Source organism: Balaenoptera borealis, assembly GCF_965194805.1.
Source record: "Balaenoptera borealis genome assembly, chromosome: 6".
In the NCBI taxonomy this organism is placed as follows: domain Eukaryota; kingdom Metazoa; phylum Chordata; class Mammalia; order Artiodactyla; family Balaenopteridae; genus Balaenoptera; species Balaenoptera borealis.
The window spans coordinates 4,641,341-4,665,653 of record NC_138863.1 but is presented as its reverse complement, the minus strand read 5'-3'; the positions used below and the strand labels follow the sequence as shown (position 1 = coordinate 4,665,653).

The window sequence follows — 24,313 nt, the reverse complement described above, 5'->3', positions numbered from 1 at the left end:
AGGAGGAAGATTGGGGGCCGGACGTCAGAAATCTGCGTGGGAGAGACTGGCTGCTCGCTTCCAGGCGGAGCGAGTCTGCCCGGTGATCCAAGTTCCGTGTCCTTTTGATTTCCGAACGCCACTTTCATCTTATTTATGCACATGGAGATATTGATAAAGGGGAAATGTATCCAAACTGAAAATAATTGGATCCCCACCGCTAACTCTGAGATATTAAAAGCAGCACCACTTGGCCACGTCTCTGTCTCGTTAGGTTTGATCATAAGATCACAATATAGTAATCTCAGGCTCAAATTTCTGGCATAAAGATGCACTGATCCAAATGTGGCCTCAGGGAACATAAGGACCCACGCGGTCCCAGGATTGTCTCATCTTATTATTTTTCAACAGTTCTTGGCCCTGCTGAGGTCAGTGTTTTGTCTCTTTGGAGTGTTCCTCTATGCTTGACACCTTCTCCTATTTTCTTTCCTTAAAAAAAAGAAAAATGGGCAGGGGGAGAAATAGGGGGGAAAAAAAAAAAAAAGGACTTTGCAGTGATGACCAGAACCCATCTGCAGTTGGGTGGCATCTGCTCCCCACATGTCACTTCCCTCATTAACAAGCAATTGAATTAATTAAATGCTACTCAGAACACGCATAACAAGCTACCGGCAGTGTCCAAATTAGCACTGATAATCAAGGATGATTTCCTTTATTATCCTGCTAAGTGGTGTGCAGACTCTGATCTCCCTGTCTGCCCTCATCTATTTACATACCCCCAGCTTCTGCCTTTGGAAGCGGAGGTTATCTTACCTAGTTAATTTGCCAGGATCACCGAGCATGGCGGATTGATGCCCTGCCGCCGCTGCCACTGCCACCGCTCGGCCCCCTCCCCGCCTGCCCTCCCCCAGCCCCAGCCTTTGTATCTCAAGCTCACTGATAAATTAAAGGCCACCCCTGTGGTCTCTCAAGTGAGTAATAGAGGCAGAAATTTCATTTTGCAACTGGCTGATTTAATGATCCAAAGGGTAATTAATGGCCTGATTATCTTAATGTTAAATATGTCCGGCAGCAATTACTGTGACCTCCCGCTTGTCAAGGTCCGGGCTGTGCTCTTCTTTCAATTAAGTTCTCTGGGGCTTAATGGTATGAATAAACTCCTGATTCTATCATCCCGGATGGACGCAGAGGGTTCAGGGAGCTGGGGGCTCGTTTGGAGTTTTAATCAGCCTGTCTTCGACTCTGGCGATCAGAGTTAACAATTATAACAAGGGCGGCCTCACTTTCTTCTTCCCCGTGCAGGACCCCATCTCCACCTCCCCTCCATCCACCCTTTTGTGTTGTTGTTGTTGTTTTATTTTATTTATTTTCTCTTATGTATTTCCATGCTCGGAGGGAGAATTCTGTTTGCAGAGGGAGCCGCTGTGCTCCATGAGGCTAGTCTCTTCCAATATAAATTATCATGTGAGCACTGTGGTTTTTCTGTTTGACAGGCTTAATTAATTGGCAGGAGCCCCCGAAAATGACAGTGCCACTAATTGCAACTCAGAGTGCATTTCCGTCATCGTGGCGCGCCTGTCAGCGGGCATGCCCTGGCCCCAGCCGCCGGAGCGGGGCCCACCCTCCCGGCCTCGGGTCCAGGCGGGGACAGTGTCCTGAGTGAGCGGGGACAGTGGCAGGCTCCGAGGAGCCCTGGGTTTGCAGGCACACCATCCGCATGCAGGAGCGACATTTACTGCCAATAAAGTTCACACGTCCGCGGCTCTGCAAACCCAACAGCTGCTCGGGGACCTCGGATTTGACTTAAGATATTTTAGGGACTTCTCGGAGTAGGCCGCCTTGGAATCAGACCCCGAGAGCCGTAACTCAGCCACCCTCTTTGACCGGATGGTCCTCATTAGCACGTTGCTAAATATGCTTGGGTTTACCCGAGCTCTGCACCCAGATCAGAAATATTCCACTATCAATATTAAGTCAGTTAGGGAAATGTACACATGAGACGTGCATTAACACTGCCTCGAAAATAATAGCTGTAGATTACGGTTGACAACAGCTAGAGCAGTTCCCCTGGTAAACTGCAGGCAGGGAGCGTGGAGGGGATCTGCGCATCGGCAGTGCTCTCCGATTAAGCTCTCAGGATAGACGAGCCCTAATTATAAGAAAGGTGGATCTAACAAGATCCTCCATAAGGTGAAGTAAAATGTGATCCGCGTTCTGCAGCATAACTGTTCCTTCCAGTTGCCTTTGAAGCAGATGGATGAAATGGTGCTGTTGGTTTATTACGTCCTCCTGCCACACACAAACCTGTCTTTTATTTGATCCTGCAGGAAACCAAATGTGGTAGCCGGCTTTGCGACCGGAGAGCTGTCTTGGGTTGAAAACCCCTCTCATTTACTCTCTGAAATGTAGCCATGGAGACAATCAAGGAATTTTTTTATTTTTAAGAATTTTTATTATCATTGGTAGCTGAAAATGCTAGTCATCTGCCAGCATCAGTTGCTTGTAGGTGCCCTGACCACTTCTGAGCCCGCGTCCATAGATGAGGCAATGTAATGTGGAGGCGAACTGTTAGACTTGAATTCTAGATCATGGGAGCCCTTCTAAACAGGGGCCTATAAATACTCTAAAACAACTGCCTCTGTTTTGATTCCTCCAAAAGTAGAGCATTTTCCAGAAGGTCATTTCTCTCAGTGGTGTTTTGATCATTTTGCACCAGAAACCTTCTCTCTTCTGAGGAGGGTCCTGCTTTCTTCTTCATAACAATGAAGAAGAGACAGAAGCAAACAAACCTGGGTCCAGAGTTCACAGTGTACTGGGTGCTTTTTCTTAGGACAGAGCCATCCTACGACATGGGATGACCCCAGTTTCCCACGTGAGAAGACTGTGAGGTCAGGGTCCTGGAGTCATTTGTCTAGGGTCACCCGGGACTAAGGGACAGATCGCTTGAACCCAGGACCTGACTCCTGACACTCATCCCTGGTCCTTCTGCTGCTCCCGTCCTCTTTCTGCTCAGCATCATATGGCCACATCCCATGGTCAACTGTGGCATCTAGAGGTACCACTGTGTTTACCAGTATACGTTCCCTCTCCTCCCCTTGGCCCCAGCTCATACTCCTACCAGCCATTAGTGTGTCGGTGTTTATATATTATTACTGTAAATTTATTATGTATAATAGCATAACTACAATGCCTTTCCACTTATAAAATCGAGTAGCCTCATTCATGGTAACTTAAAGATAATAAAGCATCATTCATTTTAGTTTGCATTCATACAGCAAACCTGATCAAGTCACTCAGTCATGATTCTAAGGTCTTAATTTTCTGCAGTCAGTGCTAATCCTTAGAGCTCCTCTGGAAGACAGTGCTGAGACCTAAATATACAGATCAGACAACGTAGTCACACGGTTCGAGCCCCAGCTTTTCACGGAACCACATCCTTCTCCTGCCTGAACCTCCCTCTGTTCATGTCCCTGACCCAACGCTGTCTGTTGAAAACATTTAGCTTGTATTTCCAAAAGCTTCACAATCGTATTTATTATCTGCGTGATGAAATATGGAGCCAGACCAGAGGATTTCTAGTCCTGGTTTCATAGCCAGCATCTTCTGTGATTTTGATTTTTAAAAACCAGGGCATTTTCTCATTTGTAAGTTGAAACTAGTCATTAGTCCACCCACTTAATTATGTAGATTTAATGCTAAAAGAAAATACTATTTATGAAGTTTCCTGGGCTCTTTATCTGGAAAACTCAGTCAGCTTTGTGCCTGGGTCCTGCATGCTGGCGGTGAGAGAGGCAAGTGGCCCGTGCGCTCTCAGGTGCTGGGGAGGGTCTGCTGATGTGGAATATGTGGTCCGGGTTTATTTTTGCTTTGTACCGTGGTTTATTGCAGCATCAGCAAGGCACGTTCTTGGACTCCATTCCAAGCGTATCCCTGTGGTGGGACCCAACGATGTGTTTTAACTTTCTAGGTGATTCTTATGCATATTAAAGTTTGAGAAGCACTGGTCTACACCAAGCAGTATACACAAATGCCCACAACCCGCCTGGAGTCCCTCTCACTGTCTTAGCCCAAGTCCCTGGACTTTATTCCTCATTTCTTAAGACCCAGGTATCTGTCCTCTTTCTTTACCGTACTCTATATCCAATATGCCATCTCAAAGGTGCTACAACCCACAGAGAACATCTCTTTGTCTGCCCCCATTACTAGAAGATTATATACTGTGATCAAATGTCATTTTCCCCAGGAATGCAAGGTTGGTTCAACACACAAAAATCTGTCAAAGTAGTATACCACATTAATAGAATAAAGGACAAATGCTACACACTCATTTCAAGAGATGCAGAAAATACATTTGACAGAATTCAATACCCCTTCATGATACAAACACACAGCAAAGTAGGAATAAAAAGAAACTTCCTCAACCTAATAAAGGGTGTCTATGAAAAACCCACAGCTAACATCAAACTTAATGGTAAAGTACTGAAAGCTCCCTGCTTAAGATCAGGAACAAGACAAGGACATCCACTGTCAACGCTTTTCTTCATCATTGAAGTTCGAGTCAGAGAATTAGGCAAGAGAAAGAAACCAAAGGCATTCAGATTAGAAGGGAAGAAGGTGAAATTATATTTGCAGATGATGTGATCTTATATATAGAAAATCTAAAGGAATTCAAAATAAACTATTAGAGCTAATAAAGGACCTCAGGAATATACAAAATTCAGTTGTACTTCTATACATGAGAAATGGACAATTCCATTTACAATATTAATATACTCAAGAATAAATTTAACCTATATACTGAAAACTACAAAGCATCTTTGAGAGAAATTAAGGAAGACCTAAATAATTGGCAAGACATCCATGTTCATGGATTAGAAGACTTAATATTGCTAAGATAGCACTCCCCAAATGATGTATAGATTCAACACAATCCCTTTCAGAATTACAGATTTTTTTTTTGCATAAATGGACAAGCTGATCCTACAGTTTATATGGAAATTCACAAGACCTTCAGATAGGCAAAACAATCTTGAAAAGGAGTAACAAAGTTGGAGCACTCGTATATCCTGATTTCAAAACTTACTACAAAACTACAATAATCCAAGATTGTGATATTGACATAAGAATAGACATATAGATTGATGGTATAGAATTGAAAGTCCTGAAATAAGCTCGTCCCTCTATGGTTAATTGATTTTCAACAATTCATTGGGGAGAGAATAGTCCTTCAACAGGTGGCGCTGAGACAACTAGACATCCACATACAAAAGAATGAAGCTTAGACCCCATCTCGTGGCGTATACAAAAACTAACTCCAAATGAGTCAAAGACCTAAGTGTAAAAACTGAAACTATAAAACTTTTAGAAGAAAATAGAGAAATAAAATAGATAAATTGGACTTCATCAAAATTAAAAATTTTAGTGCTTCAAAGGACAATATCAAGAAATTGAAAACAGAGAATGAGTGAAAATATTTGAAAACCATATATTGAATAAGAGTCTAATACGCAGAATGTATAAAGAATGTATACAGTTCAGCAACAGAAGACAAGTAACTCAGTTTTAAAACGTGCAAAGGATTGGAATAGACATTTCTCTAAAGAAGATATACAAATACCCAATAAGCACATGAAAAGATGCCAGACATCATTACTGATTAGGGAAATGCAAGTCAACCCACACTGAGATACTACTACACACTCACTAAGATGGCCATAATAAAAAAGAAGGTCAGTGGCAGGTGTTGGTGGGAATGTACAGAAATATGAACCCTCATGTACTGCTAGTGGGTATGTTAAATGACACAGCCACTTTGGAAAACAGTCTGGCAGTTCCTTCAAAAGTTAAACATAGACTTACCGTACGACCGAGCAATTCCTCTTCTATGTATATACCTAAGAGAAATGAAAACACATGTCCATGCAAAAACTTGTACATGAGTGTTCATAGAAGCATTATTCATAATGGCCAAAAAGTGAAAACAAACCAAATGTCCATCAAATGATGGATATACACCAACTATGCTTCAATAAAATAAAATTAAAAATTTTAATGATGAATGGGTAAACAAAAGATGGTACATCCATACAATGGAATGTTATTCAGACACAAAAAACAATAAAGTACCATACATGCTGCTGCAACTTGGATGAACCTTGCAAACATTATACTAAGTGAAAGGAGCCAGACACAGAAGACCACGTATTGTATTATTCCATCCATATGGAGTGGCCAGAGTAGGCAGATCCGTAGAGATGGAAGGTAGTTTAGTGATTGCCAGGGGCTGGGGGATGAAGGGCAGTGGTGTCCAGGGAGTGACTGCTTAAAGAGTACAGGTTTTTTGGGGGGGGGAGATAATGAAAATTTTCTGCATTTCCATGATGGCGAGGGCTCTACAATCTTGTAAATAAACTAAAAGTCCACCAGAGCCTACACATTTACAGCATGAATTGTAGGAAATGTGAAAAAGCATATGAATTGTGTCAATTTTTTTTAAAAAAAGAAGGAATTTCCAAGGAGAACAGATGGGGCAGGGCATTCCACAAAGAGGGAACATTCTGGGCACAGAGGCAGAAACACACGAGGGTGGCTGAAGCCGGATGGTGGGGGAAGGTGGGCCTGGCCAGCATGTCTGCCCTTCATCTGGCTCGGGGAGCTGGGGGAGCTGGGAGAGGGGCTCGTCCAGCATAGAGCTCTGAGCAGGATTTGCACTGCTGCCAAAACCCCCTGCACTTGCGGGGGCAGGCCAAAGGAGGGTGAGGCCAGGTAGAAAGAGGTGCGTCATGTCCAGGTGAATTGGTGAGTTGGAATCAGTGATAATCAGTGATATGAGGGCCTTCCAGAGCCTTGAGAGGCCAGGCATGTCACAGCCATTGGCTCCTGGAATCCACAGGACAAACCGGTGTCTTTCCCCCTTTAATAGACAAGGAAACTGCCTGAGAAACTCAGCCTGTGAATGCAGGAACCAGAATGCAACCCAGGTCCTGCCGGCTGCACAGCCCTTCCTCAGGAGGCATTTGGACCAAAGGGATCTCGGGGGCATAACATCATCAGGGCTCACCCCAGCTGGGGGCCTGGGGGAAGGACAAGCATCCAAGGTGATACTTAGTTTTCTCTCTTGGGCCATTGGGTGGATGGCGAGGCCTTTAAATGACAGGCAGAGCAAATAAAAGGTAATTTCAGCCGTAAAATCCTGGCAGTTTGATTTCGTGTTAATAAAGGTGGACATTGCACCCGTTTATGCCCCATGGTTTTGACGAGGTGGTCAAGCATGGCCGAGGCCCAGCCTTGCCTGTCCGGTCGTGGCTTTGGAGCAGGGTCCCTGGGCTTCAGGGTGTACCATCCCAAGCCAGCAGGACAAAGCAAGCTTCTCCCAGCTTCAGAGTCCCGATTTCTCCAAGAAATTGCTTGAGGCCCTGGAGAGTGGGCACAGCAGTGGCAGCAGCACTAAAGCTTCAAATCATTAAATGTCATTTGTAACTGATACAAAATGTCATCAACCTGGGGTCCGGAAGATAAACATTACCTGGAGCACACAACACTCAATCTTAGGACTCACATGAAAAGCATCTGTAATGTGCGTGATCTTATGCAAATGACCCTTGAGGACGAACACGTAACCGTGGTGACTTAGCTGTGACTTTCTCCTCAACGACCTCCACGTGCTGCCCCATGTGTTTTCACACTGATCCTCACGATCTTAGTGAAATTAGGAGACGTCTGCGTTTAAGATCAGAGAAGAGAACCCCAGGCAGGGAAGGTGACTCCTATAATCTCACACAGTGCCCGGGAGCAGGCTGAACTTAGGTCACAGACTGGTCACCTGGAGGCACCGAAGAGAAGTCGACTGCAGGGCTTGGGAGCATGGAATTCTGTCTGCAAATGACCACGGTCCTTGTGCCAGCCCTTCTCAACCCTCTGGTGGTTTTCAGCCCAGGAAGCATTTGGAAATGACCATGGGGCGGGGGATGGGGGGTGGGTATGACTGTCATTTAGTCCTAGGGGCCTGAGATCCTGAAGCCCCAGACGGTCCTACAAAAGCGAGAATTGCTTTGCCCAGAATGCCAGTAGCACCCCTGCTACGGAGCAAGGAAGAGGCGACCCAAAACAGCCCTCACCTCCTGAGATCATTAGCGTCTTCTAAAGAACTCGTGCGAAGGCCTCTAAGAATCCAGTTACTTTCCCCGGAGATTTCTCCTGGGCGTGTGGAATGGATAAATCAAGGAAGACGAATACGTTCTCATTCTAGAATGTCAGACTCTACCTTTCCAGATGCGTTAAATGAAAATAAGAATGATGACCTATTCCGTAGGGTTTCAGAGGAACCATAATAGAGGCTCAATAAATCCTTGAGAGCTTGTATTTTTAATTATTTGTTTCCCAAAACTAATGTTGGGGCTATGCCGCATGGCAGATAAAAGGGAAGAGAAAGCAAGTGGCCAGCCAAAGGTTCCGTGGAGTGTCCATCCACACACGAAACAGGGCTGACGTCAATACTTAGAGATTATGCCATGACATCACAGTTAAAAGATGGAGTAAGACGCACAGCCCCGTACGGCTGTGTGCAACCCAGACTCACTTAACAGTCGGAAGACGGTCTGGAGACCTGTATGGCCTAGGGCATCCTAGCACTGTTTACGGAAGCAGTGTCCCTGGGACAGAGGAGGTAAAAGTCGGATTCCAATCCCATCGAGGCTGCTCTAATCCAGTGGGAACAGCAGAAAATCATCTGTGATTTTAAAATTCTCAATCCTTCTGTTACAGTTGTGTCTGTGGACAGTTTCGGTTTCTAATGACCAGGTTTCTTCTTGACAAAGAAGATCAACCCCGTTGATCAACCCCGTTCTCCACAGTGGAACAAGAACCAGTGTCCGTGCCATGTTGGGGGGGGGGCACCTGGACGTAATTTCATCAGCAGTCCTGACAGAGGAGACCTCCACCCTATCAGGAGAGGACGCGTTTATCCCTAGACCCTGATGTCACAAAGCGGAGTGCCCTTTCCACGTGAAGTCCGTGTCGAGGGGAGAAGAGTCTCTGTGATTGGGAGGTAGTGGTGAGGGATTAGAATGCAATCCTTGTTATGTTTAGGAACCATTTCCAAGATGGCAAAGCACCAAGAGCCAAGAAGCGGTGAGGAGAGACACGTCCGGTGCAGGAAGCTCCTGGGATGTTCTGTGACACCTGTGAGGTCCTGCGCTCAGAAGAGTTAAAACGCCCCCAGCTGGGCCCACGTGTTCGGTGATGACCATGAATGTGTGGTGATCCACGCAGGCCGCTGCCTCTTACGTGGTCATGGGGCTTATGAGAGGCCTTTCCAGCTAGAGATCTTATGGCCCAAAGCAAGGCGACCTTGGCCTCTCACACCCATCACACTAAAGCCATCAAGGCCAGAGACGAGCTGAGCCCCCAAGGCCCGGGGCGGCAGGAGCGTATCCCTAGCAGCTGGAGAAGGCTGGTGTTCTCCGTGCTCCCTGCAAAGCACAACCTCCATGATGGACGTGGCCCATCGGCGCTGCAAAGACCAAATGTGCCAGCTCATCCGCTGCCTGCCCACTTCCAACAGCACCTGGGGCGGGCGGGCCAGCCCCTCCAGCGCTGGCCCACCCATGAGTTATAGCAGCCCCTGGCCTCCTAACGGCCCCGAGCGCAGCCGCTGAGTTCTTACACGGCATCCGGATCGCTAAGTCTCCAGGAAACCCCTTGGAAAGCTGCAGTTGTCCCCAGGGTATAGCTGAGGACACGGAGGTCACACAGCAGGTACTTGGTGACAGGGAGTTTGCCCCCAAAGCCCACACTCTGAGCCTCAGGGCTTTGCTGCTGGGCTGTTGTGGGGTCGGTGACTGAAGGGAACTGCATGTGACACTGGACAACAGTGAGACACAGTACAGCTGCCATCAGGCTCCGCAGGACGCAGGATGACCAGGTGGCAGCATGTCTGTGCCTGTGTCCCCCCACCCCCACCCCCGCCTCCCACCCATATCAGCTTGGGGCGGGGCCTCACGCTCTCCCACGCCCACCCCCTGCCATGTGGCACGTTGTCCTCTTTCAGCTGCTTGGGGACCGTGATGCCCTCTGAACGTGGTGGAGAATGGTGGCCAGAAACACGACAGCCAACATTTTTAGTTTATTGTTCAGCCTCAGCAAACACCAAGGGACCACTGGTCAGTCTCCTTAATCTCCATCTTGATGCACTGAGTTCTAATTTCCCCAGATGCGTGTTGGTCATACCCACCTTCCTCCTCGAGGTGAGGCATCACTAGTCGGCTTTGTCAAGTCTGCAGCCTGCCTGTGCCTTGGACTCCACGTCTGCTTTGGGAGAGGAGAGTCCTTCGAGCACTTTGTGTGAGGAAGGAGCAGGGAAGGGAGGCATTTTGTGGTGCTTACTGGAAATATCGAGCTCGCTTAGGCTTGTAACCCAGGCGCGGAAGGTTTTCTTCCTGACAGCAGCCTCCTTGCTTGGAAGAAATCTCCTGGTGAGCAGGTGAAGTTGGGAGCAAGCCCGCTGGACAAGGGCAGGGAGACAGGCAGAGAGAAAGCCGGGAGGCTGGTTCGTGGTCCTGGAGAGGCTCCTGGAAGGTGACGAGCAAACTGCCAGGCCCCAAGCGGTATTGTTGCTGTCACTTCAGGAACACCCATTCCTAATCAGGTTAGTCTCCTAAAGCATCTGGAGGTCAGGAAAGATGCTTTCGGAAGTGTATTTTAAAGATAAACCAAGATAACAAGCATCATGGCTTTTCTCTTCCGTCCGTCTGTGGTGGAAGCTTCGCACAGCAGCTCTCGGGAGAGGACAGAGGCAGTAGCTATGGAAATGGCCCCAGCTGGGTTCTGGTCCTCGCGCCGCCCCCAGCAGCAAGTTAGCAGACCACGGCCAGGCCTCAGTCTTGTCATCTGTAAACTGGGAGCAGTAGTGCCTGCTTCCCGAGGTGCTTGTGCGTTCCGATGGGAAGATGCAAGGGAAGCCCGCAGAGGCGCTGACTCGTCTTCCTGCTGCAGCAGGGGTGGAGGCCGAGATGAGGGCCGACCAGGCGCCTTCCTCCGTCCTTCCAGCCCCGCTTCTCTGCGTGCCTTGCTCCTGACTCCTGCCTCTGACCTGGTCACCTGAAAGGTGGCAGGTGTGTCCTGCTTTCCCCCGGGTGTGAGTCTAGCCCACCTCATTATCCGGAGCACTCTTGGACCCTGTCTCCCCACACCCCGGGCAGGGTGGAGGCATTGGGAGGTGGGACCTGGGGAAGGTGGGCCCCTCCGGTGACCCAGCAGCACCTCTCACCTGCCCCGCAGCACCTGACGGGGGCAGAGTGGGACCGAGAGGGGTGGCGGCTCCCAGGTCATCGTCCGAGCTCGAGGGGAGGCACGAGGGCCCAGGTGTGGATGGAGCGGGTGGAGGAGGGTTGTTCTGGGACAAGATGAAGGCCAAGCCTCGCTCCAGAGTCATTTTCTGCCCTCTTTAACCTGCAGCCACGCTGTCAAATGAGCCACATCTGCTAAGAGATGAGTCTCGAGGTCTGACGGTCACCCAGGATTAACTCCCTGCCTTTCTCCCCGGGACTCTCCAGGGAGGTAGCCTGGGGCCGTGCAGAGCCGTGGGAGGAGCACATGCAGATGAGGAGGCTGCTGGCCGGGGGTGGGGGGCTGCCAGGATGCTCTCCCCAGGGCATTGGGGAGCTGGAGCAGGTGATGCTACACCGGGCGCTAAGGGGTGTGGTCTGCGGCCACCGGACGGCACAGCTGTCCTTGCCACTGTGCTGGCGTGGAACCTGACCTCTGGGCCTCGCCTGCCCTCCTCTGTAAATGCTGATATGCAGCTTCCCAAACCTACCGAGGTCCCTCCAGACACTGACTGGTACCCTCACCTAAAACCTACTAGGCCAGGTAAAGCCAGCTGTGTTCATCCAGCGCATCCCTCTAAGTGGGCAAAGAACGTGACGTAGGAAACAAGGACTGTGGGCAGAGAGTCAGGCCCCAGGGAGGCGGCAAGGGACTTAGATCCTCCCCTGGCCACAGAGCAGGTGGAGGGAAGAAGGGGAACCCAGCAGGCGGCCTTGCCTCAGCAGCAGCTTCTCAAGTCAGATTTTCTACAGACAGAAATCAGGCGGTTCATCTCCTGGAGGTAGATGCACTCTGGTGAGATGGACGTGAACATCCGACCTTATCACGGCTTCCTGAAATGTCCCTGGTTTCAACACAAGTTTGAAAAGGACTCTGTCCCTGATGTTTGCACATGTGGTTTGGAAATTGTGGTGCAGGGGGAGGCTGAATGACTTATTCAAGGGCAAGGAACACGGCCACTGGCTTTGAGCTAGGAGCCTGCGGTTCCCTGTGTGTCGTTCACCGCATTGTCGCGCCTGCTCGGTCCCCTGCACCCACCGGTCGCGCCTTATTTCTGAAACACACCCCCCCCCTGCCGTTGGGTTTCATCTGGCTGTGAAGCAGTCATCAAAGGACGCTCCCCTAAACGATCTGTTCACAGGCAGCCTGGAAAGCTTTGCTGACATGTTGCTAACGCTCTGTCGGGCTCTCTGCAGAACAGAGATGGTGTTTGGCCAGCCCGCCGACACTTGGGTGATTATCGAAAGGAGCACCACGGGGGCCAGAGCACATAGAAACAGGAACAACACTTTTAATGTGCATATTGACAGTGAAATCCTGTTTCCCAAGGCGAGGGAGTGGGGTCCAGTTGTTGCTGGAACAGCCCGTCTCCCTGGTCCTTTTAAAAAGGGGGAATCTTGGGCTTCCCTGGTGGCGCAGTGGTTGAGAATCTGCCTGCCAATGCAGGGGACACGGGTTCGAACCCTGGTCTGGGAAGATCCCACATGCCACGGAGCAACTAGGCCCGTGAGCCACAATTACTGAGCCTGCGCGTCTGGAGCCTGTGCTCCGCAACAAGAGAGGCTGCGATAATGAGAGGCCCCGCGCACCGCGATGAAGAGTGGCCCCCACTTGCCACAACTAGAGAAAGCCCTCGCACAGAAACGAAGACCCAACACAGCCATAAATAAATAAAATAAATAAAATAGTGTTTAAAAAAAAAAAAAAAAAAAAAGGGGGGAATCTTCTGACAGTTGCCACATGCTGAGTCCCAGAGTCCTGTGATGGCCAGCTGGGCGGTGGTTTAATGAGGGACCGAGGACCAATGTTCCAGCACTGGCTTTAGCGTGGCCTTCCCTGGCCCTAGTGCTGTCCATCAAACTCCTCATCTGCTGGGACACTCCTTTGGTCACTGAAGACAAACTTGCAGGTCACCGTGGCTTTTCCCCATGGTGCTTCTGCTGAGATTTGATGGAGTAGTTATCTCGTGGTCAGGAGGACCCCACGTCAGCGTGTGTCCAGTGATGTCAGCGTCACTGCTCGTGACCTTGGTGACTGTGCTTCCCAGCGTGACTTGCCCGTGCATCCTGCAAAACCCTGCTCCCCTGGCCTGACCCCTGGTCCACACTGTCTTTCCCTGTCATCACAGGGCCACCCTTCCCAAGCTCAGGAAAGGCCACTCACTTTGCAGATCCGTTTACTAAAGCACAGACTGCAGGATGCTTTGGCTTGCAGGACGCCCTGAACGTGCAAGGCCCATACCAGTCACTCGAATATCTTATTCTCAGTCCAAGTGTGGACAAAAGACTCATTCAAAGTGTCCTTTCGGGATTGTTGAGATAAAGCATGAAATCTCGCAATTATTGGATGATTTAGTGAGGTGGGAGGGGTCATTTTTAAACATTTATATCAAGGTGTATTCCACATACAGTACATTGCACATCTGAGGGAGCCAAGAGTTCCAGCAGCTTTGACAACCACATGCACGTGTGTAACCCACACCCCTATTGGTATATTTCTCCTGCCCCAGGAAGTGGCCTCGTACCCTTTCCAGTTAATCTCTCTGTTAAGCAATGGTCATGGATTTGCTCTCTATCAGGACAAGATTAGTTTTGCCTTTTCTAGAAATTTATGTAAATAGCATTATGGGGTACGTACTGTTCTTGTGGCTGACATCTATTCCTCAAAAAATGTACTGAAAAGGATTGGGGTTCTATCAGTGGTATTTTTTTTTTGGCACGCTTTATTCTTTCAAAGGCATATCTGAAATACAGTTTCTCATCAATGGTGGTTTTTAATTTTTTTTTAATTTTTTAATCACTAAGACCTAAGAGCTCGGTACACGTCAGATGCATGTACCAAGCCTGGTACGTGTCCAGGTGGGTCTGGTTCCGAAGCTGAGGTTCAAGTTCAGGCTCAGGTTCAACTGACCAGGGTCAAATCTCAGTTTGCCACTGACTTGCTGTGTATCCTGGGCTGTTTGACCTCTGTGTTTGACCTCAGTTGCCCCATCTGCGAAGTAGGGATAATTGTAGTACCTGCCTCGTAGCCTGATTTTAAGGATTGAACGAGCAGTATGTGTGGCACCGTGCTGAATACCTAATCTTCTAAATCAAGGTCTGAGTTCTAGATAAATGTCATCTATAGTTTTTCTAAGGAAAAATCACCGAGCGTTTAAAGGGGAAAAATTTCTACAAGTTCACGTACTTTAGGGTCAAGTTGAACAAGCTCATGTAAAAATTACAGCGTACACACGTCATATTGGCTACAAGGTCCTAAATCAAATGAGTGATCAGAAAATGTCATCAGTATCTGTAGTAATACTTGTACTGTGCCAACCCCTTTGGGACAAACAGGAAGGATGTTTCTGGAAAGACAATTCAATTATTTTCTTACGATGTAGTGTAAAATAATATATGTTACTATGGGCTAAATTCTGTGACCAAGACTGTGAGTGGCACATATGTGAAGAAGAGAATGAAGTGATATTTCTCCTTTGATGCTGGGCAAGCAGGCTTATCTCTTAGACATCTTTTGCATCCTTTACAACCTTCATGTTTTGTACCTATAAGGCGAGACTCAGGAATCCCAAGTGATTTTCATGTATCAGAAAATCATTTCATTTTCATGTCACAGAAGCCAAAGAGCAGTGACCATCCCTGGGGTATTTTACACCGTGTTCCGAGTCACGGCCGCTGGACTTTCAAGGTCAGCCATCGGTCTTCTGCCATAGCTGGCCTGGCAAAGAGAAGGGCATGTCGTGTACGTTCCGATAAAATGGAGTGACTCTTACTGGCGTCAAATAATTAGCTGCCAATCAGTGTGCAACATCTGATGGGTAAAAAAGATAGTTATGTTTCCGAAAATAGTGATGCTTCTTGTTGGCCAGGGTTTCGTGGAAATGTGCCCTCAGCCCCTCCCTCCCCCTGCCAACACTGCTGGTAAGAGTAAAAATTGGGAAAACCTTCCTGGAAAGAACATGGCATGAAAAAGGACATCTTTAAAAGGACAGCTTTTTTTTTTTTTTTTTTTTTAATTGAGGTACCGTTGGCTTATAACATTATATAAGTTTCATGTATACCACATTGTATTTCATTTTTCTTAACCATTTTTTTTTATTGAAATATAGTTAATTTACAATGTTGTGCTAGTTTCAGGTGTACAGCAGAGTGATTCCGTTTTTTTATATATATATTCTTTTTCAGATTCTTTTCCATTGTAGGTTATTACAAGATACTGAATATAGTTCCCTGTGCTATACAGTAGGTCATTTGTTTATTTTATATATAGTAATATGTAGCTGTTAATCCCAAACTCCTAATTTTTCTGACATTTTTTATATTTTGAATTCTGTGTACACTACAGCGTGTTGGACACTGAAAGTTTCCATCCATCACCGTACAGTTGAATCCCTTTACCTGTTTCATCTCCTCCCCCTTCTTCCTCTCTGGTAACCATTCCTCTGTTCTCTGTATCTACATGTTTGGCTTGGTTTGGTTGGTTTGGTTTCTTCTTTTCCTTTGTATATTCCACATGTGAGTGAAATCATACGGTATTTGTCTTTCTCAATCTGATTTATTTCACTTAGCGTAGTACCCTCAAGGTCCATTCATGTTGTTGCAGGTGGCAAGATTTCATCTTTTTTATGGCTAAGTCATAGTCCTTTGTGTGTGTGTGTGTTTGTGTGTGTGTATTTATAACATCTTCTTTATCCATTTATTCATCAGTGGGCACTTAGGTTGCTTCCATACCTTGGCTATGGTAAATAACGCTGCGGTGAACATAGGGGTACATATATCTTTTTGAATTAGTATTTTTGTATTCTTTGTGTAAATACCCAGAAGTATGCAGTAGAATAGCTGAATCATATGGTAGTTCTATTCTTAATTTTTTGAGGAATCTCCATACTGTTTTCCAGAGTGGCTGTACCAGTTTACATTCCCACCAACTGTGTATGAGGGTTCCCTTTTCTCCACATCCCTGCCAACACTTGTTATTTCTTGCCTGTTTCATGATAGCCATTCTAACAGGTGTGAGGTGATAGCTTACTATGGTTTTGATTTGCATTTCCCTAGTAATTAGTGATGTTGAACATTTTTTTCATATGCCTGTTGGCCAACTGTGTGTCTTCTTTGGAAAAATGTCTGTTCAGCTCCTGTGCCCTTTTTTAAATCAGGTTGTTTGGTTTTGTTGTTGTTGTTGAGTTGTATGATTTCTTTATATATTTGGGGTATTAACCCCTTATCAGCTATATGATTTGCAAATATCTTCTCCCATTTGGTAAGTTGTCTTCTTGTTTTGTTGATGGTTTCCTTTGCTGAGCAGGTTTTTAGTTTGATGTGGTCCCATTTGTTTATTTTTGCTTTTGTTTCCCTTGCCTGGGGAGACATATGCAGAAAGATATCGCTAAGACTGATGTCAAAGAATATACTACCCATGTTTTCTTCCAGGAATTTTATGGTTTCAGGTCTTACATTCAAGTCTTCAATCCATTTTGCATTGATTTTTGTATATGGTGTGAGATAGTGGTCTAGTTTAATTCTTTTGCATCTGGCTGTCCAGTTTTCTCAACACCATTTATTGAAGAGAATATCCTTCCTCCACTGTATGTTCTTTGCTCCTTTTCGTAAATTAATTGTCCATATAAGTGTAGGTTTATTTCTGGGCTCTCAATTCTTTTCCATCGATCTATGTGTCTATTTTCCGACAAAAGAGGAAACTGAGACCTGGGGAGGGCTCATAATACCATGCTATTAATTACTATGGCTGTGTAATATAATTTGAAATCAGGGAGTATGATACCTCCAGTTTTGTTCTCTTTTCTCAGTATTGCTTTGGCTATTTGGGGTCTTTTGTGGTTCCACGTAAGTTAAGATTCTTTGTTCTAATTCTGTGAAAAATGTCATTGGGATTTTGATAGAGATTGCATTGTCTTTAGATTGCTTTAAGTAATAGCACACTTTAACAATATTAATTCTTCCAATCCATGAGTGTGGAATATCTTTCCATTTCTTTGTGTTTTCTTCGGTTTCTTTCAACAGTGTCTTACAGTTTTCAGTGTACATGTTTTCACCTCCTTGGTTAAATTTATTCCTAGGTATTTTATTATTTTTGTTACAATTGTAAATAGGATTGTTTTCTAAATTTCTCTTTCTGCTAGTTCATTGTTAGTGTATAGAAATGCAGATTTTTTTGTATATTGATTTTGTACCCTGCAACTTACTGTATTCATTTATTATTTCTCATAGTTTTTTTTTGTGGAGTCTTCAGGGCTTTCTATATATAAAATCATGTCATCTGCAAATAGTGACAGTTTTATTTCTTCCTTTCTGTTTTGAATGCCTTTTATTTCTTTTTCTTGCCTAATTGCTCTGGCTAGGACTTCCAATACTATCTTGAATAAGAATGGTGAGAATGGACATCCTTGTCTTGTTCCTGATCTTAGAGGGATAGCTTTGAGTTTTTCACCATTGAGTATGATGTTAGCTGTGGGTTTGTCATATATGGCCTTTCTTATGTTGCGGTACATTCCTTCTATACTTATTTTATCATAAAACGGTGTTGAGTTTTGTCACATGCTTTTTCTGCATCTATTGAGAGGATCATATGATTTTTATCCTTCATGTTGTTAATGTAGTGCATCACACTGATTGTTGAGGATTTTGCACCTAGGCTTATCAGAGATATTGGCCTGTAATTTTCTTTTTGTGTATTGTTTTTGTCTGGTTTTGGTATCAGGTAATATTGGCCTCCTAAAATGAGTTAGGAAGCATTCTCTTCAATATTTTGGAAGAGTTTGAAAAGAATAGGCATTAAATCTTCTTTGAATGTTTGGTAGAATTCACATGTGAAGCTGAGAGGACATGCTTTTTGACCCAGCAGTTCTTCTCCTAACATTTATCCTTAAAAAATGAAGGCTGTGTGAAAAAATTTCATTGCAAAAGTACTCACTGAATTGTTGTTCATAATAGTCAAAAATTTTTAAATAAAGCATCAATCCAAAATAGATGATCAAATAAATTGTATTTTCTTTCGTATATAAATAATGTTATCTATTTACAAAATATTAAATGTGTAGGTGATTACAGTATATAGTATATACAGTGAAATATTTTGAAGCCTCTAAAAATGATGCAGCTGAAAACGTAGTAACCCAGAGAGGGGGTCACCGTATATTAAGTTAAAAGCATCTTATAAATTAGAATGTACCCCAAATTGTTATTTTTTATTTTCTGGGGGATAGGGTTTTGACTTATTTATTGCTTATCTTTACTTTCTAATTTTCTACCATTTTAAAATTGTGGTTAGATTTTTTTATACAATGTCTATGAGATTGAAACCTTTGAAGGAGCAGGGTGTGTTCTTGGTGTGAATGGCATGCACGTGACCGTGCTTTTCACACAGAGTGAGACTGGCGGGTGGTGCCATACAAAGGGCACCCTTGTCTGCGCCCTGGTACCCGCTGGCCGTGGCCCTGTGCTAAAAGCACTGGAGGAGGCATAATGCTCGGACTTGAGCCGCACAGCCTTAAAACAAGCCCTCCCCAGGCCTCAGTTTCCTCTTTTGTAAGAGGACTTGGTGCTTCTCTTTTTCGTCCCTGAGGCTGGATTGCCAGGGGAGGGGGTGGGGCTGGTGGCTAGGACCAGCATCCTATATTGGAGTATAATTGCTTTAAGGTGTTGTGCTAGTTTCCGCTGTATAACAAAGTGAATCAGCTATATGCATACGTATATCCCCCTATCTCCTCCCTCTTGCATCTCCCTCCCACCCTCTTTATCCCACCCCTCTAGGTGGTCACAAAGCACCGAGCTGACCTCCCTGTGCCATGCTAAGCTCACTGACTTTGAACAGCTTAGTGAGGCCGATTGGGCTTAATTTCTCTGGAAGAGATTAATTAAAGGTGAGAGTTTTAATAAAAGAAGAAAAAGGTGACAAGGAATGCAGGGGGGAGGGGTTGTTTCCTAACTTTGCCTTGGAGTCTCTATGCTGCCCCTCCTTTTCCAGAGCCCTCTCAAAACCCTTGGCAGCCTCCTTGGCAGAGCAGGTTGGGATGCCCCAGCTGTGTATGGCTGCCACACCAAGGGGGAGTTCCTCTCAGCTCTAAAAGCCAAGCCGGATTTTGGAATTATCCAGTGGTTGAGAATTGTCCACAGGTGCCATTGCTCATGGTCACGGTGATTCTCCTTCAAACGGCTGTCCCTGCCCACCTCCAGGAGCAGATTGCACACAGACCCGCAGGAGGGAGGAACCTCACCTAACCTGGCCTTTTCTTTTGCATTGCTCAGAAAACAGTTCCTTCTCTTTGAGAACGGTCTTACATTTTCTCCTCAAATTTCCCACCCATCCTCACCACTGTCTACACCAGCACTGTCCAGAAGTATAATGTGGTCCACGTATATCATTTTAAACTTTCTAGGGAATTACCCGGCGATCCAGTGGTTAGGACTCCATGCTTTCACTGCCGAGGGCACGGGTTCAATCCCTGGTGGGGGAACTGAGATCGCACAAGCTGTGCACCGCAGCCAAAAAAAACAAAATAATTTAAAAGTTCCCAAGATGTTTTTAAAAAAAAAGTTCTATTAGCCGCATCTTAAAGAGTCAGAAGAACCTGGGAAGTAATTTTAAAGATATGATGAATTCACCCATTATCTCTAAATTGTTATTTCAACATAGTAATCAATATCTAAAAGTAATAATGAGATAGATACATTCTTCTTTGATACTAAGACTTTGAAACCCGGTCTCTTGTTTCACACAGCCCACCTTCATTCAGACTTGCCCACTTCAGGCGTCCTGTGGTCCTATGTGGCCAGTGGCCACCATTTTCAACCTTGTGGGTCTAGACATCTCGTGAGAACAGAGGCGGTGTTTGCCCTCTCGAATTGTGGAACAGCGATGGGGTGGGATGTCAGATTATGACGCTCTTGGTTTTATAAGTTAGTCTCCTGCAAAGACCTTACAGGGATACTCACATATAAATGTCTTACTTGCAGAATAACCTGGGAATGGTTATTAAGTAACCCGGTCTCAATTTCAGGGTCTGTCACAGCACGGAAAGCACTTAATCTTCTGGAATTTGTCTTTCTTCATCAGCATGTAGAGCAGATCATGCTTTTTTATCTGGGCCACAAACGTGGCTTTCCCTCACAATCACCTGTGGGCCTCTTCATGGCCCCGACTACACGTGAGATCCGCTGGGGGTCTACGGCCTCTCTCCAGGCCCCTCTAACCAGACTATGCCAGTCGAGCCTGGACACTGGCATTTTATAAAGCCCCATGCCCTCCTCCCAGGCGTTAAACTGTGTGTCGCAGGTCAGGAACCCCTGCTCTGTGTGCTGGGGCCTTACCTAGAGCGAGGCTCTCACCTGGGGCTGATTCTGCCCCTCGGGGGGACATACATTTATTTATTTATTTATTTATTTATTTTATTTATGTATTATTTATTTTTTAACATCTTTAATTGGAGTATAATTGCTTTACAATGGTGTGTTAGTTTCTGCTGTATAACAGAGTGAATCAGCTATACATATACATATATCCCCGTATCCCCTCCCTCTTGCGTCTCCCTCCCACCCTCCCTATCCCACCCCTCTAGGTGGTCACAAAGCACGGAGCTGATCTCCCTGTGCTATGCGGCTGCTTCCCACTAGCTATCTATTTTACATTTGGTAGTGCATATATGTCCATGCCACTCTCTCACTTCGTCCCAGCTTCCCCTTCCCCTCCCCGTGTCCTCAAGTCTCGGGGGACATTTAGCGACGACCGGAGACGTTTGAGGTTGTCCTCACCTGGGGCGCGGGGATGTTGCTGGCCTCCAGTGGGCAGAGGCCAGGAATGCTGTTGCACACCCTGCGATGCACAGACAGCCCTCACAGCAGAGAACTGTCCAGACCAAGATATCACTGTGCCAAAGTGAAGAAACCCTCCCGAAAGCAGTGGTTCTCAGCCTGGGCAGGCATCAGAATCACCTGCAGCGCTTGTCAGAGCCCAGGTGGCTGGGCCCCAGCCCCCGAGTTTCTGACTCGAGGGACCTGGGATAGGACAGGGGAAGTCCTGACAAGCTCCCAGGTGAGGCCGGGGCTGCTGCTCTGGGACCCTCTCGGCACCCGCCGCTCATTGGAGTCACCTAACACCGCCAGCGCCACCAGAGCTCACGACTGGATGCAGGCGAGGTTGAGCTTAGAGGCATTTCACAAGTTCCCCGGGCGGTTGGAACACGGAGCAAGGTGCAGAGGCTCTGGCTGACACCCACCGATTCAGGGTGTGCGGAGGGGGAGCAAAGAGTCCACGTCCAGGAGGAAGGTGCGCAGGTGACCCACGAGGCCACCCCTGGCCGAGGAACAGCGAGGAGGTGCCTGGAACCCTGTGGAGATGGGCCTCTCGGGGCCTCGGGAGAGAAGCCGGCCTGCACCTTGGCGAGCAGGCCGAGCCGGTAAAGGTGAGGGAGCAAAGCTTAGAGACTGGCTCTGGTTTCTCTGCTTGTCCCCATCGGGTCCTCCCAGGCTCTGCCACTTGCTTTCGTCGGTCGCAGCAGTCCAGTGCCATGTTACTAAGAAGTCTGCCTGGCTTCCCCCCCACTCGCCAGCTGTGCAACTTTGGGCAAGTCCTTCAGCCTCTCGGGACCTTGGTGTCCTTGCCCGTACCCTGGAGGCGAGAATGTGTGCTTCGTGTGTCCTACCTGAGCTCCAGAAGTGTGTAAAGCCCCTGCAGTGACAGCCCCCCAGCCCGGTCAGTAAATGGTATGCAGCATTATCTCGTCTTGCTGTGCCCAAATCCCCCTGGATTTCTCCCTCATCCTTGTTTTGGCAAAATGCCTTACACCTTGAACATCTTCCCAAGGCCTAGGGTCCTCTCTCACCCCCTGGACCTGGACTGGTTCCCTGGACCCTCCAGCGGGATCTTCAGGCGTGAACTGCCTATGCCTAAGCCTTGTGAGCATAGTCTGTGTCTCAGGCTAAAATGAGACCTTGTATGCCAAGGCCACCTGCCTGAACTTGAAGTTGTGCAGCCTCAACTCTCCTGCCCAGCAGAGCTTTCCTCCCTCGGCTGGGTTGCCCCCAACCACCAGCAGCTTCATGCCCCAGTCCTTTCCTCAAACGCTGACCTGCAGCCCCGGGACTGGCCAGGGGGTGCACGTATCCGCAGACTCATTTCCAGACAAATCAGAGCTGCCAGCTTCCAGAACTAACTCGGGGCTGTACTCAGTGAGGGCAGGAGGCTGTGGGGAAGGCTGTGACCTTCTCCAGGAGCAGACAGCCCGTGACTTTTGACCTCAGACAGTCCTTCAGAGTAGCCGACCCTCCTTCTCATTAAAGGTCCAATGACAGTTTTCATTAGACGTTTGTCCCGACATCCTTGGTAACACATTAGTCCTTTCCAAACTGGTATTTGCATACCAGCCGACTGTGAGAGTGAGTGGCTCAGCGTAGTAGAAACTGCAGGTTCTTGACCCGTTTGGGCCACATGTCAAGGCGGGTCACTTATCCTAACGGCAGTGTCCTCTGCAAAGAGATGTTGAGCAAGAGTCCACCAAGGAGCCCCATCTGCGACTCTCCTCTCCCTCCGCATTTATGATCCACACAAAAGGTTCCAGCATTTCTTTGGTGTGAGTTAGACCGAGTGTCGATAAAGACGTCTTATAAAGAGACTTCTCCGATCCTCCATTTAATCACCCTAACGGTCTCTTCAGAATGGGCAACTTCGTCATCGGGTTAATGTATAAAGATACTGAGGGCGAATTCACATCGTGGACTCTGGGAAGTTCATGATCAGTTTTTATCTGGCATGGCGTAGGCTGTTCTTCTCTTTCAGGGTTTAAACTCAGCAATTTCATCTTAAACATCAGAAGAGTCCGTTTGTACTTACTGATAGTCTACATAAAGCCCAGCACCTAAATACAGTAGGTTTTTCCAAACCAAAACAGACGTGTAGAAATGGTACGAAACGTACATTGAATTAGTTGCACGGTGACCAGGCATTTCTTCAGCACAAAGCCCTCTCTCAGATGTGTCTTTTATTTGCAATTCCTGTTTTCATGTACTTAACAGTCATCTATGGAATGGACATGAGGACTGGAGTCCTCAGTGAAAAGAGCCAGACAGAAAAGGCGGATCTGTAGAGAAAGAAAGCAGATTCGTGGTGGCCTGGATGTGGAATTGGGGATTCATTGTAAATGGATGTGAGGGAGCTTTGGTGGGTGATAAAAATGTTCTAAAACCGAATTGTGGTGATGGCTGCAAAGCTCTGTAGATTTACTAAAAATTGTTGAAATGTATGCTTAAATAGGTGAATTGTATGGTATGTAAATTATACCGCAGTAAAGCTGTTAGGGGAAAAAAAAGACGTAGTACTGCCCTCCCCCACCCCAGGGGGCTCCCAGTTTATTAAGAAAGCTAAAGAAAACATAGGACAAAAAGAGGCGACATCAGTGGGGCCCACAAAGCCACCAAGGGTCTCCTGACCCGGTTGTCGGAGGGAACGGTATTCCAGCCTGGGATGAGGGCCAGGGAATCTGGGCTGTCTCTAGTCCTTGGTTTCCAAAGCCTTTCCGGTAAATAGGGAACCTGCTGGGGCTTCCAGGTACCAGAAGTGGCCTGAGGTCCCCCTGTAGGCCCCGGAGGGACCTCATCACTCCTCCCGAGACTGCAAGACGGTCCAACATGTCACAGGTTCCGAGAGGGGCCTCTGACAGTGAGGACAGCCATGCCAATGGCCCGGCGTGTCATGAAGATGCCGCCAGTGGTTTTAGATTTGAAATCCTGTGTCAGGGCAAGCGGCTCAGAATCCGAAATGTATTTGGAGAAGAAACCCATTCAGAGGAAGCCTCAGTGAGAACAGGTCGGCAGCAGCAGCCATGGGGCCAAGGAGGCCTAGTGGGAGAAGGTTGGTCACAGGCGGTGCCGGGACATCGCACTCGAACCTCCGGGAGCTGTGGGGCGGCTCGGATCTCCACTGGGACCCTCCCACCCCGTCACGGGCTCCTTCACACGTACTTCTCAATAAGGTCTGGAGATGAACAGCAGATTGTTTT

General features: G+C 47.1%; 1 protein-coding gene and 1 long non-coding RNA gene across 11 annotated transcripts in view; both read left to right on the top strand.

Moving 5' to 3' along the window:
• Positions 1–24,313, top strand: part of AGAP1 (ArfGAP with GTPase domain, ankyrin repeat and PH domain 1) — a 551,343-nt gene that overhangs the window by 485,570 nt on the left and 41,460 nt on the right. The window lies entirely within an intron of this gene.
• LOC309630410 overlaps positions 19,100–24,313 on the top strand; it is a 30,022-nt gene continuing 24,808 nt past the window's right edge. The window contains exon 1 of the long non-coding RNA XR_014245651.1: positions 19,100–19,183. This is a non-coding gene — a long non-coding RNA (uncharacterized lncRNA). The remainder of the gene's footprint in view (positions 19,184–24,313) is intronic.